The 17,883-nt window shown below is 38.1% G+C and overlaps 2 long non-coding RNA genes across 4 annotated transcripts; both read right to left on the reverse strand.

The window, feature by feature from the left end:
• Nucleotides 1-3,349: 3,349 nt before the first annotated feature.
• LOC127002622 (uncharacterized) lies at nucleotides 3,350-5,613 on the reverse strand. Of its 3 annotated transcripts, none has more exons than XR_007756346.1 (7): nucleotides 5,454-5,613; nucleotides 5,249-5,344; nucleotides 5,006-5,062; nucleotides 4,739-4,863; nucleotides 4,385-4,544; nucleotides 4,140-4,246; nucleotides 3,350-3,652 (listed from the first exon to the last, which is right to left on the reverse strand). It is a non-coding gene; the product is annotated as an uncharacterized LOC127002622 (long non-coding RNA). The 3 variants fall into 3 exon arrangements; XR_007756345.1 differs by having other exon boundaries at nucleotides 4,670-4,863; XR_007756347.1 differs by lacking the exon at nucleotides 5,006-5,062 and having other exon boundaries at nucleotides 4,670-4,863.
• A 37-nt stretch (nucleotides 5,614-5,650) lies between these two features.
• LOC127002623 (uncharacterized) lies at nucleotides 5,651-11,058 on the reverse strand. Its single transcript, XR_007756348.1, has 5 exons — nucleotides 8,962-11,058; nucleotides 6,400-6,480; nucleotides 6,106-6,220; nucleotides 5,872-6,003; nucleotides 5,651-5,716 (listed from the first exon to the last, which is right to left on the reverse strand). It is a non-coding gene; the product is annotated as an uncharacterized LOC127002623 (long non-coding RNA).
• Nucleotides 11,059-17,883: the final 6,825 nt, after the last annotated feature.

A 17,883-nucleotide genomic window follows, 5' to 3' on the forward strand; every position in this document is an offset into this window, starting at 1 on the left:
ACATATATGTACTCATTTGCAATATGTAAGATGTAAAAATAATGAAAGAAAAAGAGAGAGAGAGGGGGGGAGGGGGGAGGTATGGGGGAGAAAGAGGGCGAGGGGAGAGAGTGCGGGGGAGAAGGAGGAGGAAGGGAAAGGGAGGGATGGGAGTAGGGGAAGCCAGGGGTGGAGGTAGGTGGTGGATACACGTCACAGATACGTCACGCCTCACCTGTTCGAATGTGTAAGTGGCTCACGCAGGTTTTGCCATCACAGTCAAGAGTAAACGCCATAATTAACCGCATCTGGCATTGGACAAGAGCGTCAGAAATTAGCGGAGTGTGTGAAACAATCTGTGCCACAGTCCCATGCTGATCCGAGTCTTCGTTTGAAAGATATTTGCGAAAAACGGTGTGTCATGGGTCTGATATGGATAGTAGTTGTCAAGGAGCTGTTCCATGGCAGTACAGCAAAATGTAGATGCCTACCAGGATAAGTGAATTTCATGAGCCTGATGATTGTAATAAGAAGGAAATACTTACTATGTAAACACACACACACACACGCAGACACACACACACGCAGACACACATAGGCTACACACATGCACACTTACCTACACAAACACACACACACACACACACACACGCAGACACACATAGGCTACACACATGCACACTTACCTACACACACACACACACACACACACACACAAGCAGACACACATAGGCTACACACATGCACACTTACCTACACAAATACACGCGAACACATACGGACATACATACACACACACACATATATACGTGCATACATTCACAAAGAGACAGACACAGGCAGGCGTAACAAAAATTATTGGTGAACAATGTTTTATTTCAATAAAGTATTTTGTGTTACCTACCTTTGTCATTTCTTTCTCCAGGCGAAAGATTACTCCAGTCGGTGACCACAGCCTCACACACCTTGGTCCACAATTTTTCTTTAATATTTTTGTTAATGTATTCCTTCAGCTGGAGATCATAAAGAGCTGGTCTCTTCTCCACCTCTGCAATCAGTGTTTCACAGTCAAACAGCTCTTTGAAAGCCATGTCTTCCACCCTCTTTGCTCGCGGAAGGAATACTTGACTACCGCGACAGACAAGTCAAGACAGGGAAATCAGCGGGTGGCTGGGTGGTGGCAACCGGAAGTGGCTCGTGTGAACGCTGCCACTTGAAACAACGGTGTCTATCGCTGGCCACTGTGGCTGTTTTGTGGCGACCACAAAAAAGTGGCCCGTGTGCATGTACCCATAGAGATGTGTGTGTTATATTTTGACCATTATCTTGTGGCGGCCACTGACCACTAAAAAGTGGCTCGTGTGAACCCAGACTAATAAGACGTCCGTTGTATCGCTCACGTTCACTCCCATTTCACCTCATCGTCCCAAATCGTCTTTTTCATTCTTTTATTTCTGGCGTTTCCTCTTCTTCCCATCTCTTCCCTCATCTCACGAAGCGGCTGTAGGTCAGATCATAATCTACTTCACTTTGTCATCGTCCTCCTCCTCCTCCTCCTCCTCCCTCTTTACTCTTTTCCTCTCCCCTTCCCTTCCACGCAGCCTTCACATGATTCCACGAACAAATTCAGGTTACGAAGAAATGCTTTTCATGTTCACGCGTCTCTTCCTCCCCGGCCCCGCACTCACCCCGCGCCCTCCCTTCCCTTAGTGTGCAGGGCGCGGTGGTGGGACACAACCAGACCTCGGGCGTGATCGTGAGCAGACAGTAGGGATGGGCAAGTACCGTTAATTTGAGTACCGGTAGTACCGGTACCGAAAACTCAAGTACCGTTAGTACCGGTACCGGTACCGGTACCCAAAGGAGGTTTTTTTTTCTTAATGACTTCTGATGAAATTCCCAAACAAATTTCCTGTAAAGAAAACTCTCTCTCTTCCTTCAACTTAATATCAACTAGAGTAGAAATGCAACGTTTAGGAGCCTTCTGATTAATGTAAAATCACTTAGGTTTAAGGACAGACCACCTAGTCTGTACCATGGGGTCTGTGTGGTCTAATTGTAATGCCCCGACGAGCTTACTTTCCATCCTTCCTATTTCTCAACACGGCCTCTGCGTGTATCGAAATAACACGAGAAATTAATCAAGAGTGAGGGTATTCCCCGGCTGCCTGGGATTGAACCCGCGACCAGCGTGACGGGAGAGCCACTCCTTACCGAGTCGGCCAAAGAGGTACCCCACTGGCTAAGTGGGTTATGGGAGGCTCGTTCATCAGGCCGTCGCCGCACTACATAATTTTCTATGTAAATCTCTCTCTCTCTCTCTCTCTCTCTCTCTCTCTCTCTCTCTCTCTCTCTCTCTCTCTCTCTGAATGAAGTGAATATTTATTTTTTCGAAAAAAAAAAAAAGCATGTATAGTTATTATGGATGTACTCGATCATAGTCTAATAACAATAACAATATTTATTAGCAACCTAAAAAAGAAAAAGAATCGGACATGAAGAATTATCCAGTAACTCCAATAAATAAATCAAATAATAAAATAATGGAAACGGGAGCTGTGATGGAAACGGAAAGCAGGACAAAATGGTGGGAACTTGTGGAGACGGTCAGCGGGGCAGTGACTCAGCGTCTACACACAGGGCCCATACCGCGTGATACCACATGGAGGCGGGCGGGCGCCGAGCGTCACTAAGATCCAAACGGTACCGGTACTAGCGGCAATGAGCAGTGCCGAGTGATCATTAAGCTTCCCGGAACCCAAGTGATCATGATGCTTCGTGGTACCAGTACCGATACCAGGTATCGGTACCAGGTACCGCCCAGCAAACAAATCTACGTCGTCACCACGTGACGGTCACGTGGCGCTGTTGTTGTAGGGACGTTATATTTCTACGTGAATTTCACGTAGATGTGTCGACACGAATCGACGTGGAAAGAACGTCGAAATGCACGTGAAAAAGTCCCTTGAATTCCACTTGTGGAGCACTTTACTTTATTCTCCCCATATATATATATATATATATATATATATATATATATATATATATATATATATATATATATATATATATATATATATATATATATATATATATATATATATATATATATATATATATATATATATATATATATATATATATATATATATATATATATATATATATATATATATATATATATATATATATATATATATATATATATATATATATATATATATATATATATATATATATATATATATATATATATATATATATATATATATATATATATATATATATATATATATATATATATATATATATATATGTATAATATATATATATATATATAATTGTCATGGAAATAAAAAGTCTATACTTGAAATGAGAAATTTATTTTAGCAAAAAAAGTACCATTCAGGAGATGAAGACTACATGGGAAGGAGAATGATGGACATGGAGTTGCAGGGCAGGCACCGGTGAGGGAGACCCTGCTGCGCTGGCAGGACGAAGTGAAGGGGGGCATCAGGGAGAGGCAGCTGGAGGAGGAGATGGTGGTGGACCGGAAATGTCAACAGAGGAAGAAGAAGACTGCAGCCATGGCATCTTCTCGTTTCAACTGCGGCTAGTCAGAGGAATTTGATGACTCTTCTACAAAATGCTCACGTCTCTTTTGCTCAGGTTCCTGCGGGAAGAAGCAGTTTACTCAGCACACGCGACACTGCAGCCACAAGATATATATATATATATATATATATATATATATATATATATATATATATATATATATATATATATATATATATATATATATATATATATATATATATATATATATATATATATATATATATATATATATATATATATATATATATATATATATATATATATATATATATATATATATATATATATATATATATATATATATATATATATATATATATATATATATATATATATATATATATATATATATATATATATATATATATATATATATATATATATATATATATATATATATATATATATATATATATATATATATATATATATATATATATGAGCTGGTTGTGTGTGTGTGTGTTCACTAATTTTAAAAATAAAGACTTCTTACTAAGTTGAGAGGGAATAGCAAAACTGGAGAAATGAGGATCAGAACTCACCTTGTATTTTGGGCCACCTTTCCTCTTAGGAGCATGCTTCAGGGCCTCACTAATTTGATGCTCCACTGCAGAGGTTTTTGCTTCTTTGTAGGTTCTCATGCATGCTCCTTTGGGTAAAGAAACCAAAGCATATGAATGTCAGACAAATTTTTGTTTTAGTGTCAAGCATAGGACACACTATTTTCATAACATTACTACATATACTGCTTTGAGTCAGATGAAAACAAGCAATTCTGCACACTTACTGATGATAACTTTGCAGATGGGAAGATCACTAAATGGTAGCTTCCCTTTCTTTCCTTTGAGGCTGTAAAACGACCACACGGAATTCGTTCCAAGCTTTTTAAAAATCCTCCGGACAGCATCGCCAAGGCTGTGCCCTCCAAAAGATGACAAATACAGTGTCTGCAACAAATAGTAGGACCATAAATACAAGAAGATATGATTCTTCAAGACAAAAATAATCTTATATCAATATTCAAAATATCATGAAACTTTCTCATATTCAAATTTATACATTTTTATTTTACCAAATTCCTTTTGAAAGATTGATCAGCCAATTTAGAGTTTAGGTCATCCAGTTCCTCCAAGCTGCTTACTGGAGCTGGCAGTACATCCTCCACATCATCCCCTAGCCCACTGGAAGAAGACTGTAGGCAGCTTAACATCAGCCGCTGGTTTTCCTGGATTGTCTTGAAGTTTGCCATTACAGCGCTCTTGAACTCTGCATCAGGAAGAAAGATTTTCAGTCACAAAGTAATATTTCTAGAAGGTTGATTGTTACTGTCACTGGCAGACTATGAAAAAAAATGCAAGTTTTAATTTTTAAATACACTTAATACGTAAACAATGAAGGCATGCTCTACCTGCAAACTCTGTCTGTGAAACAGGTACAAGTTCTGTTGCACCTCGGTCTGATGAAGCTGTCAGAAATTTAATGTGTATAAGCACCTTGTGTGTGTGTGTGTGTGTGTGTGTGTGTTTCTGTTAATTTCATATATCAGCATTGCAGTTTAGGTCTACCCTGAGATGAGGTGAATGAAAATAAATCACTTTGTATAATCATAAGGATATGGATTTCGTTTACATATCATACAAATTAAAATTACCTGATGTGTATTTTTTTTTCAAATCTTGTGCGTTAACATGTATTATTTCTGAGGACCGTGATGAGGATCTGGTTTTGAAGGATGCATCAGACCATTCTGTAGGGAAAATGGTAATAAAAATAATAGTGGAACTTATATAACTACTATGGTGAAAGTTTCCCCAACGACAGAAATTTGTAAATACAAGCTTTGTTGTCATACATACCTGGGGAGGAAAATCTTTCATGAACAACTGAGTGTTTGGTATGATGCGAGCTTGTTTTGGAAAGTCCAACTGAAAGGTAATTGGGTACAAATTCACTGTATGTTGTGGTTCTTAACTCATGGAATTGTGAACATATTCGCACACATACTGGCAAAAGTTTCGTGCAATATAGAAAAAAAAAACATGCTTACCATTAAGGTGAGGAGATTGTGGCAGAACAGCTACAGATGGAGTGTGGGAGAACTCAGGATTATCGCCTTCATCTGTATAAGTTTACGAGCATACTAGTCATTTTGAGTTTGTCTTGTTGTCATAATGAATTAATTAAGGACACATATATGAACAAACCATTCTGTTCAATTGCCAGCATAAGCTATTACAAACCAAAGAATATAATAACGTATAAGAAAAATCTTACCATCAGCTTCATCTGAGAAGTCATATCTAGCAGGCTTTTTGGTAGCTCTGCTTTTTGGACCTTCAGGTTCTGTTTCAACATTTGACGTAACCTCTGCTCTCCTGGACAGTTCCTGGGCCTTGCTGTAGGTTTCTGTGGCGCAAAAAAAATTTACGTATGTAGTTTAAATTTTCATACATGGCATTACAAGCATAAAATTATTCAGATGTTAATAATAATTTACACCTGTCATACCTGCAGATGAAAAAATCCTTATCTCGTATGAATTCCATTTTTCTTTATCTGGGATTTCTTCCTTTTTCACCTTGGCTGCAGCACCTGCCCTTGGAGGCCAGTAACAAAACAGACCCTGAAATTAAAAGATTAGCACACTGTTTTATCAACGATGCATATACAAAACCAAGATTTATATTTCAAGTACTTATATATTAACTGTCAGAGAGTATTTGTATAACGAGCAAGATCATCTGTCTGTTACTCCTTAAACCCGTTAGCATGCACCATCAACATCTTTAAAGGGAAACTCACTTTTTCTTTATGCATTATCCATGACTTGGGAACAACTTCAACTGCCTTTTCATCCAGAAACTCCACAACTACAAATGACATCTGTTAAAATATATTTAAAATTAATGATACATTTCCATGATCACAGGCAGCAAATTCTACACTGTAACCATTTAACATTCAAACTTTTCTACTTAAAAGTTTCCTCACCTGATAGTTTTCAGAATTCATGCAGTATTGCTAGGATTTTTGTGTGTCTTCCACTTCTACTATGTACCATAATTGCCTTTGTTTTTAGGTCGCTTTTTTTAATAAATTTCATATAACTTTTTGTATTTATCTGATAAACTCCAATAATCTTGGAATCACATGGGTCATTAAATGCTGATTCTGTTCTGTTGTACACTCTGCACAGTATTTTCTGGTTTCCTTCATCATCTCTTTGGTGTGATAAGGCCACTGCTTCACAACAAGATGAATCATCCAAAATATATGTATTGTCAGGTTTGTTGGTGCAGATGATTTTCTTAAACTTTGCAGGTTTCATTTCACCTGGGTCATTCTCCAGTTCATGAATTCTTTTTACAACTTGTGATAAAGCATTTTTTCCTGATCTAACCATTTTCTTCAGTTTATACAGATAGTTCTCAAATGGAAATGCTGCACAGACATCCAAGCTTCCAAACCAACCAGCATCTTCTGCAAGGTGAAGCATGCTATGGACATTGTACACTAAGAACTCATTGCCATAGAGTTCCCGACCTCGTTTAACAAAATACACCAGTAGTTGGTGAGCATAGCCCTTATGCATCTGAATAAGTCTTGGTGACACAAGAATGCACAGAGCAACAGAAAGAGTCATAAAATGAGCATAAAGGTCACCTCTTAGGCTGCCTTTAAGAACAAGTTTGCCAGTATACAACAAAAACTGTCTGAATTCGGTTGCCTTCCATCTGTCAATTTCCAGAAGGCTTCTAGGTTTTCGTGCAAAGTTGCTGGGGACAAACTGTTGCATTTCTAAGAGTTTCTTGTTGATTTCTTCAACATGCCTCTGCGTAATCCTAGTTTCTTTTTTTCCTTTTATCCATATCAGGAGTAAGCGCCTCATCACACCAAGGCAGGCTTGATGCATGTAATCTATTGGAAATGATTTTATTAGATCCACAGGAAGAGCTGTAAAAGGGGAAACCCCACAATGGTGCTCTTCTTGAATCTGGTCTCTAAATGACTCATTAGTGCGCAAGACAATATTATCAATTTCCTGATAGGTAAGCCTTCCATACCAAACTCCTTTATGTGTACACTTATCGCATCCATAGTAACCTGAATATTGTTTAGTGGCTTTAACCATTGTTTTGCAGGGCATCACAAACGATGCTTTTCAGTGTTACATGTATTTTAAACTCCTCATACTGAATGCCATGCTGCAGTATGTCATTCAGCTCTCTGATCGTGTCATTCAAGAAATCTAAATTGCATGGCTTTGACGATCCACACGTTAAAGCGACAGGAAAGACAGTTACTGGCTGAATCATGATAGCACACAGCACTGGCCACATGCATGTGTTTGAGCTTTTAAATAGTGGAAGGCCATCAATATTGAGGGACACTTCCAGATTTTGTGTATTTTGTTTTGTTTGTCGAGGATATTTTTCAAAATTTTTTAGTAATGATTCTTTGAGTCCCAAATAAATGTAGCTCATTCCAGATTTGTCTTCAATCTTCACATTTCTTTCAGTTTTCAATAAGGTGCGAGCAGATAAGGGTAGAGAATTATGGCCATTTGATCTTAATAGCTTTAGCAAATCATCAGCAGCATTGTGTTTTATTTGGTGTTTATTTATCCAAGATATTAGGTCACTTGAAATATTTCTTCCTTCATCTGATGACAATGAATCAGATGAATAAAAAGGATTTTCTTCAATCAAACACCATGTTTCATCACCATCCTCACTACTTTCTGTACTATGTGGTGCTACATCTTCCACAGACAAGTCCTTCGCATTTTCTGAAGAGTGAATTATATCTGCACATAAATCAACAGAATCGTTACTGTCACTGCTACGGTCTTTTGTTGAACATGTTGCAATTTTTTTTGCAAATCTTTTTCTAGCTATCCAACTTCTCTGATATTGCTTTCGTTTTTCCTTTCGATCCATTTAAAACCTGGAAATCAAAGAAATGCACTAGTTTCATACTACAGATATTAGTTACACTGAAAAAAAGTTGGGTGAGATAAAAACAAATATCTTTTATGACTTAAAAAACATTAATGACGGAAGACGCATTGATTGCTGTACAGATTTAGGGTCAGCTAGTGCCCGAAGAATCTTTTGGATATCGATAAAATTCATTGGGGTGTCATTGAAGTATCTTTGAACATCACTGGTGTTCATTGGGATAACACTGGGTTAACTGAAGGCAAAGTAAGTAAAAAAATTATAGATGTTAGTCTACATGTTAACTACTTTAATTGTAATGCCCATGCATGTGTGTGTGTGTGTGTGTGTGTGTGTGTGTGTGTGTGTGTGTGTGTGTGTGTGTGTGTGTGTGTGTTCATAGTGCTTAAATACAAAACATTACCTTAAAAAAACTCGTTTACTTGAAACCAGAATGGCAGGCAGGTACAGAAGCAAGGGCAAGTACAGCTACACCAAGGATTATGGCATTCACACCCTTGGGATATGTAGTTAATTATGGTGGAAATTGTATTCTGCAGCTCCAGAGAACAGCTGATGCGTAGAATGACGTATGTGCCATCAAATGATACACTAATGTCCATTGCAGGGATCCCACTGTTTGAAGCTGTTGTCTTTGTCATTCTGTCAGTGGAAAAAAAAAGACTTACAAGTTCCTGGATTCTTACTTTATAATGCCATCCTCTTATTATAGATAAAGCTACTTACTGTCTGTCAGGCCTAAAAACCTCCAATATATAAAAATTACATAATTACACCTCAGCCGCGATGTTACCAGGCCACACACAGACTACGTGACAGCTATACACTTATATAATTCCAACCGCGCACTTAAAACACCAGAATATAAGTAAACTAAGTGAAAATGTGTAACACTAAATCACACATAAAAACCACATGTGATTACACCAAAATTATGTTAGATAACAGCTAGCCAGACCACGTACGTGACGCCTCTACACACTTAAATGCTTACAAAACATGCACGCACTTAAAAAATCATTATGGCATTCACACCCTTGGGATATGTAGTTAATTATGGTGGAAATTGTATTCTGCAGCTCCAGAGAACGCTTTAAAAAGTATTACACTCCTCTAAATCACGCATGAAAACCAATTATACCACCAAAATTACGTCAGATTACAACCAGGCAACGTAAAGTACCATTATATAAGTAATCTAAGTTAAAAAGGTTTAACACTCCTGTAAATCACACATACAAAACCACTACTACACCACCAAAACTACGTTAGATTACCTCATCAGCCATGGTATAAGTTTGCGCAAGGACAGACAAACAGGTACCAATCATGTACTAGAATATGGGGCTTGCGTTAAAATATATCCTACGCACGTTAATTTCACCTCTTATATGTAACTTGCACGTCTACTTAAGCCTTGGACACTCCAGACTAAGTTAGAATGGTGAATAATGACATGGAAAGTGTAAAAATTGTGATACACGGCGTGCATTGTTAACCCACGCTGTCCTCGCCACTACATTTTTCATCACATTTCACCTTCAACACAATTTACAGGGATGATCTGCCGCTCTACCTAATCCCTGAGCACTTAATGTCATGTGTGTAGGTGTAACAAAGGTGGGGGAAAGGTGTAAATGACGTAAAAAAGATAAAAACTCACCACATTATCCGTGCCGGGTAAGCACATGCAGCAAGGCGGCGGAGGTACGTGCGCAACGGTGCCAGATTGTCGTACTCTGCCTCTTATGTTTGCCGATTTCCGACCCAAAAACTTCCTCCTCGACCCCTAATAATTGCCTTAATATATAGTTATCGTTAAAATGGTTAATAATTAGTGAGTTTTTGGCTATAGATGGCTCAGAAACTGGTAAATACGAGGCTCTGAATACGATAATCTGGCAACGGTGAACGTGCGGGAGAGTTGCCGCTGATCGAACACTTTACAAACTATTAATGTTTATTTCGTCATATTTATATATATTACTGTTATTCTTAGTGTTTATCACGTTTTAAATTACACTGATTTGTTTTCCGGAATTGTATTTAACGTGGAAGATCTTATATACGGGGTTCTGTGCATGCTGCGTCAGCTGAAATTTAATCCCCGGCTGGCTGGCGGGAAGAGTGCCGAGGCAGCAAATTTTAGGCTGCGTTTACACCAAGCGAGTCACGTCGAGTCGAGTCACGTCAAGTCATTTGAGGCGATTCATATTGACGCAACTCCGTTTACACCGACTGCGTCAACCTGAGTCAAGTCAGTACTCAATGACCCATTTGATTTCATGGAGAATGGATGCATGTTTTCGTTTTATTTTTTTATTTATCTTATTTATTTTGTTTTCCATTGGTCTTTTACTCTCTTTTTCTTTTATTTTCTATTGGCGTTTTTCAAATCCTTTTCTTTTTCTTTTCTTTTTAGTTCTTTTCTTAATGTTGTTTTTCTTTTTCTTTTTTTTTTGGTGTGTTTTTTCTATCATACTTAAGTTGATGTTCGTGGATGAGCCGCTTTCCTCCCAGAAGGGATCAGCGAGTTATGATTTACTTCATGTTTTTGGTGACAGTATATATATATATATATATATATATATATATATATATATATATATATATATATATATATATATATATATATATATATATATATATATATATATATATATATATATATATATATATATATATATATATATATATATATATATATATATATATATAGAGAGAGAGAGAGAGAGAGAGAGAGATATCACATGCTTAAGTCAATGTTGAAATGCAACGTTATATAAACGTTCCACAACCCCCATAAGATCTTTCTTATTACAGCATATTTATTAAGATCCTGTATCATCATAATTATATTGCACAAAGTATTTTAACAATATACCTAAAACAAGAAACACCTTATAGTTTTGTTAGGAGGATGACTTCCTTTGATGATCTCATCCTTCATATCCTTCATTGTTACCTTTCAAAGCGCAAGTCGATGGTGAAACGTAACGTTATGGAAACATGATCGTTACGTTCAACGACCTCAAATTGTTTTATTTCAATAGTGGACATTTAGTTAGGTCATACATCACGAGAAAACAAAGTATTAACATTCAAAGCACAAAAAGTGCATTAAACTGTTTTAGGTGGATGGCCTTCGCAACGTGGATACTACGTGGCTCTTACGTGAAAAAAAAAATTCACCTTATTTCATTACAGTATATTTAGTTAGGTCATACATCACGGGAAAACAAAATATTAACATTGAAAACACAAGACATGCCTTAAACTTTGTTAGGTGGATGGAATTCGCGACGTGGATACTACGTGGCCCTTACGTGAAATAAAAAATTCACCTTATTTTCACCATTACGTCACGTGAAAATTACGTAGTGTGTTTGCTGGGCGGTACACCGTTAGGATCTTAGTGACGCTCGGTGCTCGCCCGCCTCCATGTGGCAGGGCCCATTGAATTATATTGGTAGGGTCGACTCGTGGAGGGTCTGGAAATTTTCTCTGTTGGCGCAAGCCGTGACGTCACGGGGAGCTCGAGGGTTGAGCATGTCACCGCGGATCTGTTTGCGTCAGGCATGGGTACACACACGTTCGTCTCGGCGACCCAATTTGGGTTCCCTGGCTCCGCTCTTGGCTCCGCTCGCACTGGCTCGCCGAAGCCCACCGCCTAGTGAATGGAGTTTATTTTACCATGCCTTGTTGTGCAGTGCTTAACTGTTCAAATTACCGTAAAGGAAAGTCAGAATATAAATATTTTCGGTTTCCGAAAGACAAAGAAACATGTGCAAAGTGGATCCATTTGTGTGGGAGAGAAAAGAAAACCGACTTCAATCCAGCAACTCAGCGAGTATGCAGCAGACACTTTCCTCCTTCAGCATTTCAGAGGAATCTGAAATACGAACTCCTTCGACTACCGGTGCCTTCAAATCAAATAGCATTCAAGCCTGGAGCAGTGCCCACCTTACATTTGTCATTGCCACCGGCCACAAGTAAGTATCTTTCATCGACGTTTTCATCGTCTGTCTTTGTCTTTGTCTGTGTGTGTCTGTCCGTCTTTGTCTGTGTGTGTCTGTCCGTCTTTGTCTATGTGTGTGTCTGTCCGTCTTTGTCTCTGTGTGTGTGTCTGTCCGTCTTTGTCTGTGTGTCTCTCCGTCTTTAATTGTCTGTGTGTATGTCTGTCCGTCTTCGTCTCTGCGTATGACTGTCCGTCTTTGTCTGTGTGTGTGTCTGTCCGTCTTCGTCTCTGCGTGTGACTGTCCGTCTTTGTCTGTGTGTGTGTCTGTCCGTCTTTGTCTGTGTGTGTGTCTGTCCGTCTTCGTCTCTGCGTGTGACTGTCCGTCTTTGTCTGTGTGTGTGTCTGTCCGTCTTTGTCTGTGTGTGTGTCTGACCGTCTTTGTATGTGTGTCTCTCCGTCTTTGTCTGCGTGTGTGTGTCTGTCCGTCTTTGTCTCTGTGTGTGTCTGTCCGTCTTTGTGTGTGTGTGTGTCTGTCCGTCTTTGGCTCTGTGTGTGTCAGTCCGTCTTTTTGTCTCTGTGTGTGTGTCTGTCCGTCTTTGTCTGTGTGTGTCTGTCCGTCTTTGTCTGTGTGTGTGTCTGTCCGTCTTTGTCTGTGTGTGTGTCTGTCCGTCTTTGTCTGTGTGTGTGTCTGTCCGTCTTTAATTGTCTGTGTGTGTGTCTGTCCGTCTTTGCCTCTGTGTGTGTCAGTCCGTCTTTGTCTCTGTGTGTGTCTGTCCGTCTTTGTCTGTGTGTGTCTGTCCGTCTTTGTCTGTGTGTGTGTCTGTCAGTCTTTGTCTGTGTGTGTGTCTGTCCGTCTTTGTCTGTGTGTGTGTCTGTCCGTCTTTGTCTGTGTGTGTGTGTGTCTGTCCGTCTTTATCTGTGTGTGTGTCTGTCCGTCTTTGTCTGTGTGTGTGTGTGTGTGTGTCAATAATAATAATAATAATTATTCTGTGTAAATCAAGTTATACATATTACAAAATGGTTATGCACCAGAGTTATTGACAAGGGTTTTCGTTTTTATTGATTGAACGTTTTACTATTTTTCATAAAGTATAGTTGTATCTTATAAGTTCTTTCCAATATAATAGCCTATTTAGTAGTAGTAGTAGTAGTAGTAGTGGTGGTGGTGGTTATTGTTGTTGTTGTGAAAGCAAGAGAGAAACAAAAGTAGTAATAAATGCCATAAGAAGCTACAATAATAATAATAATTATAATAATAATAATAATAATAATAATAATAATAATGACAATAATAATTCAGAGTTCAACCATTCTCGAAAACTTTATTTGTGAGATAGAGCGAAAGCGTGTATTTCAGAGAGAGAGAGAGAGAGAGAGAGAGAGAGAGAGAGAGACGGGGGGAGGGGGTTCATACGGTATAACGGTTTTCTGACGCTGCAACGGTCTCTCTCTCTCTCTCTCTCTCTCTCTCTCTCTCTCTCTCTCCGTCAGTCTTTTTTCAATTCCCACTCATTCTCCTATCCCCGTTCATTTCTCAGTCTATTTCTATCTCTGCGTCAGTCGTTTTCCATCTCCATCATTCTCTACTCCCCTTTCATCCATAAATCCATCTCTCTCTCTCTCTATCTCTCTCGTCTCTGTCTGTCTGTCTGTCTGTCTCTGTCTGTCTGTCTGTCTCTCTCTGTCTGTCTGTCTCTCTCTCTCCGTCAGTCTTTTTTCAATTCCCACTCATTCTCCTATCCCCGTTCATTTCTCAGTCTATTTCTATCTCTGCGTCAGTCGTTTTCCATCTCCATCATTCTCTACTCCCCTTTCATCCATAAATTTATCTATGTCTCTCTCTCTCTCTCTCTCTCTCTCTCTCTCTCTCTCTCTCTCTCTCTCTCTCTCTCTGTCTTTCTGTCTGTGTCAGCAATTATGTTTCAGCTGTAGCCATCAGTATGACTAACGCCATTCAACATTTCAGAGAGTGCAGAGTGTCCTGATGTATTGAAGACACAAGAGAGTGCAGCCTGTTCAAATGTGTTAAAGACACATGAGGATGCAGCCTGTTCAGATGTGTTGAGGACACCAGCGAGTGCAACCTTTCCAGATCTCGATAAGACAGAAGCATTGCCGGAATGTCAACCTTTGACCTCTCGCTCTCTTCCTCCTTTGCTGCAGACATTATGCAGTTCGTCACAAAAGGGTAAGGACAGCCATTAGTACATTGTCCATAAAGAATTCTTGCATGAATAGTGGAGACACTACTTGTGTTAAGACCAATGTAATGGATTATATACTCGTAAGGTGAAGGTGCGGGAACATGAGTACCTGAATATCTGATTCTTAAACAGGAGTAAGAATATCCTATCATGTGTGTGTGTGTGTGTGTGTGTGTGTGTGTGTGTGTGTGTGTGTGTGTGTGTGTGTGTGTTAGCTGTAGGTCAATACGTTGCTAATGAATTTATCATACTATAAAATCTATAGTAACTAATAACATTTAAGAAAAATAATTACTACTATAACTACGTTATACTAATACTCTCTCTCTCTCTCTCTCTCTCTCTCTCTCTCTCTCTCTCCCCCTGTGTTTCTGTCTGTGTCAGCAATTATGTTTCAGCTGTAGCCATCAGTATGACTAACACCATTCAACATTTCAGAGAGTGCAGAGTGTCCTGATGTATTGAAGACACCAGAGAGTGCAGCCTGTTCAAATGTGTTAAAGACACATGAGGATGCAGCCTGTTCAGATGTGTTGAGGACACCAGCGAGTGCAACCTTTCCAGATCTCGATAAGACAGAAGCATTGCCGGAATGTCAACCTGTGACCTCTCGTTCTCTTCCTCCTTTGCTGCAGACATTATGCACTTCGTCACAAAAGGGTGAGGAGGGTTAACTCCTTTCTTTAGTCTAAAGCTCGTTATCCCGATCATATAGGAATCATTGTCCATCTTTAAAGACCCTAATAGCTTTCACAGTGATATAGCAATTCTTGACTCTTCTCTGTGGTTCCTTCCTGTTCCCGATTCTGATAGTGATAATACTTTTTTATTCTAGAATTACAAATACGGAAACAGTTAATAATTAAATAGTTATATTAAGTGTGATGATAAAAATAATAAAAAAGGGAAACAAAATAAGAGAAGGAATAATAATAATAATAATAATAACAATATTAATAATGGTAATACTTATGATAATAATAATAATGAAAATAATAATAATAATAATAATAATAATAATAATAATAATAATAATAATAACAATAATAACAACTATATCAATAATGATAATAATAATAATATTAATAATAAAAATAATAACTAATACCAAAAAAACTATTATTATTATTATTATTATTATTATTATTGTTATTATTATCATTATTATTGTTAATATTATTATTATTATTATTATTATTATTATTATTATTATTATTATTATTATTGTAGTATCATTATTATTATTAATATGATTATTATTGTTGTTATTAATTTTATATCTCTTATTATCAATATTATTATAGTTATTGACATTATTATTATTAATACTATTATTTTATTATTATTATTATTTAGATTATTATTAATTTCATTATTATTATCATTATTATTATTAATTTTAATATTATATTATTACTGTTATTATTATTATTATTATTATTATTATTATTATTATTATTATTATTATTATTATTATTATTATTATTATTATTATTATTATTATTATTATTATTATACTTATTAACATTTAAAAAATGATACTTTAAAAGGAAATAATCTCTAATGGTCATTCATTTAGTGTGTATTATCCGATTCTCAATCTTTTCAGACGGAACGTCGGACAAGAACGCTGCTGGGGATGGATTTTACCAAGGACATGTAGCTGGATCGACTTCTTCTGCCCACCTGCTTGAGGCCCATAGTGAATTACAGCAAATGCTACACCGAAGAACACAGGAAAGGGATGCCCTTCTTAGGGAGTGCAAGAAATTGAAAACAGAAAACAAGTCATTAAAGAAGCAAGTCCCAGCTTCATACGAAAGGGCCGTAACAGATATGAAAAAAGGACTTGAGAAGTGTTTCACAGACACACAAATAAATGCGCTGTTGAGTAACAAACAAGTTGCAAATTATAGTCATACAGATATATCTGAAGCAATAACATTACATAGCTACAGTTCAAAAGCCTACAATTATCTCAGGGAAAAGAAACAACTTCCTCTTCCATCAGTGACGACTCTCAATCGCCGTGTATCAATGCTGGATATTGAACCCGGTGTGTTGTTACCCGTGATTCAACTTTTGAAACAAAAAACGAAGAAAATGTCAGATTTTGAGCGACTGTGTGTGCTGTCATTCGATGAGACTAGTGTTGCTTCCAGCTGGACGTATGACAAAGATACTGACAATTTGTGCGCACCTAAAGCAAACTTCAGTGTGCTATGTTGAGAGGATTAGCAAGCCCTTGGAAACAATTAGTGTACTATAACTTCGACACCGACATGACCAAAGACATATTGTTTGATATCATTGTTCAGGTGGAGGAAGCTGGCTTTTTAGTGGTTGCAATGGTGTCTGATATGGGGCCAGCTAATGTAAAACTATGGAGAAGTCTCAGTGTTGACATAAATAACACAAGTTTCTTAAACCCAGCATGTGGTGACCGGGACATTTTTGTGTTCGCCGATGCCCCTCACCTAATCAAACTAATAAGAAACAACTTTTTAGACTCAGGAATCAGACTGGACGGTAAAAATGGATGCAAAACTGCTACCAATGGATGTGTCCGTGAAATAATTCAGAGAAGCGTAAAGGACTTGAAAACAACATTCAAACTGGGCGACAGGCACGTTCATGTGTATGGTACCCAGCGAATGAATGTTCGCCTGGCTGCACAGCTATTGTCTGAGACAACAGCGATTGATTGATTGATTGATTTGGGATTTCCTTCGTGGCGCCGCAACATCTTGGGTCATATGGCGCCGGAGTGCGTAATAAAATGGAAAGCAAATTAGTAAAATAATCTTAGTTTAGAAAAATCTATCCATGGACCAAAGTATGTTGAGGGGTATTAAAAAGTGTTCTAAAATGGTCCATTAGAATAACTTCAGCGTTTAAAAGACTACAGGAGATGGAGAACGCCCACCTCCCGCAAATACCCCATGACGTCATATCCTGGGTGAGCTTTTCCCCAGCATTAGGGAGAGGGAAAAATTTCCATCTACATGACACCGGGAGAGGTACTGCTCACGCAGGTCCTGCAGACTGGGGCACTCGACCAGCAAGTGCCGGACAGTCATGGGGACCAAGCAGTCGTCGCAGTAAGGCTGCACACCCCGAGACATGAGGAAGCCTTGTGTGTAGCGTGTGTGACAACAGCGAA

Source organism: Eriocheir sinensis, chromosome 23, assembly GCF_024679095.1.
Source record: "Eriocheir sinensis breed Jianghai 21 chromosome 23, ASM2467909v1, whole genome shotgun sequence".
NCBI lineage: Eukaryota > Metazoa > Arthropoda > Malacostraca > Decapoda > Varunidae > Eriocheir > Eriocheir sinensis.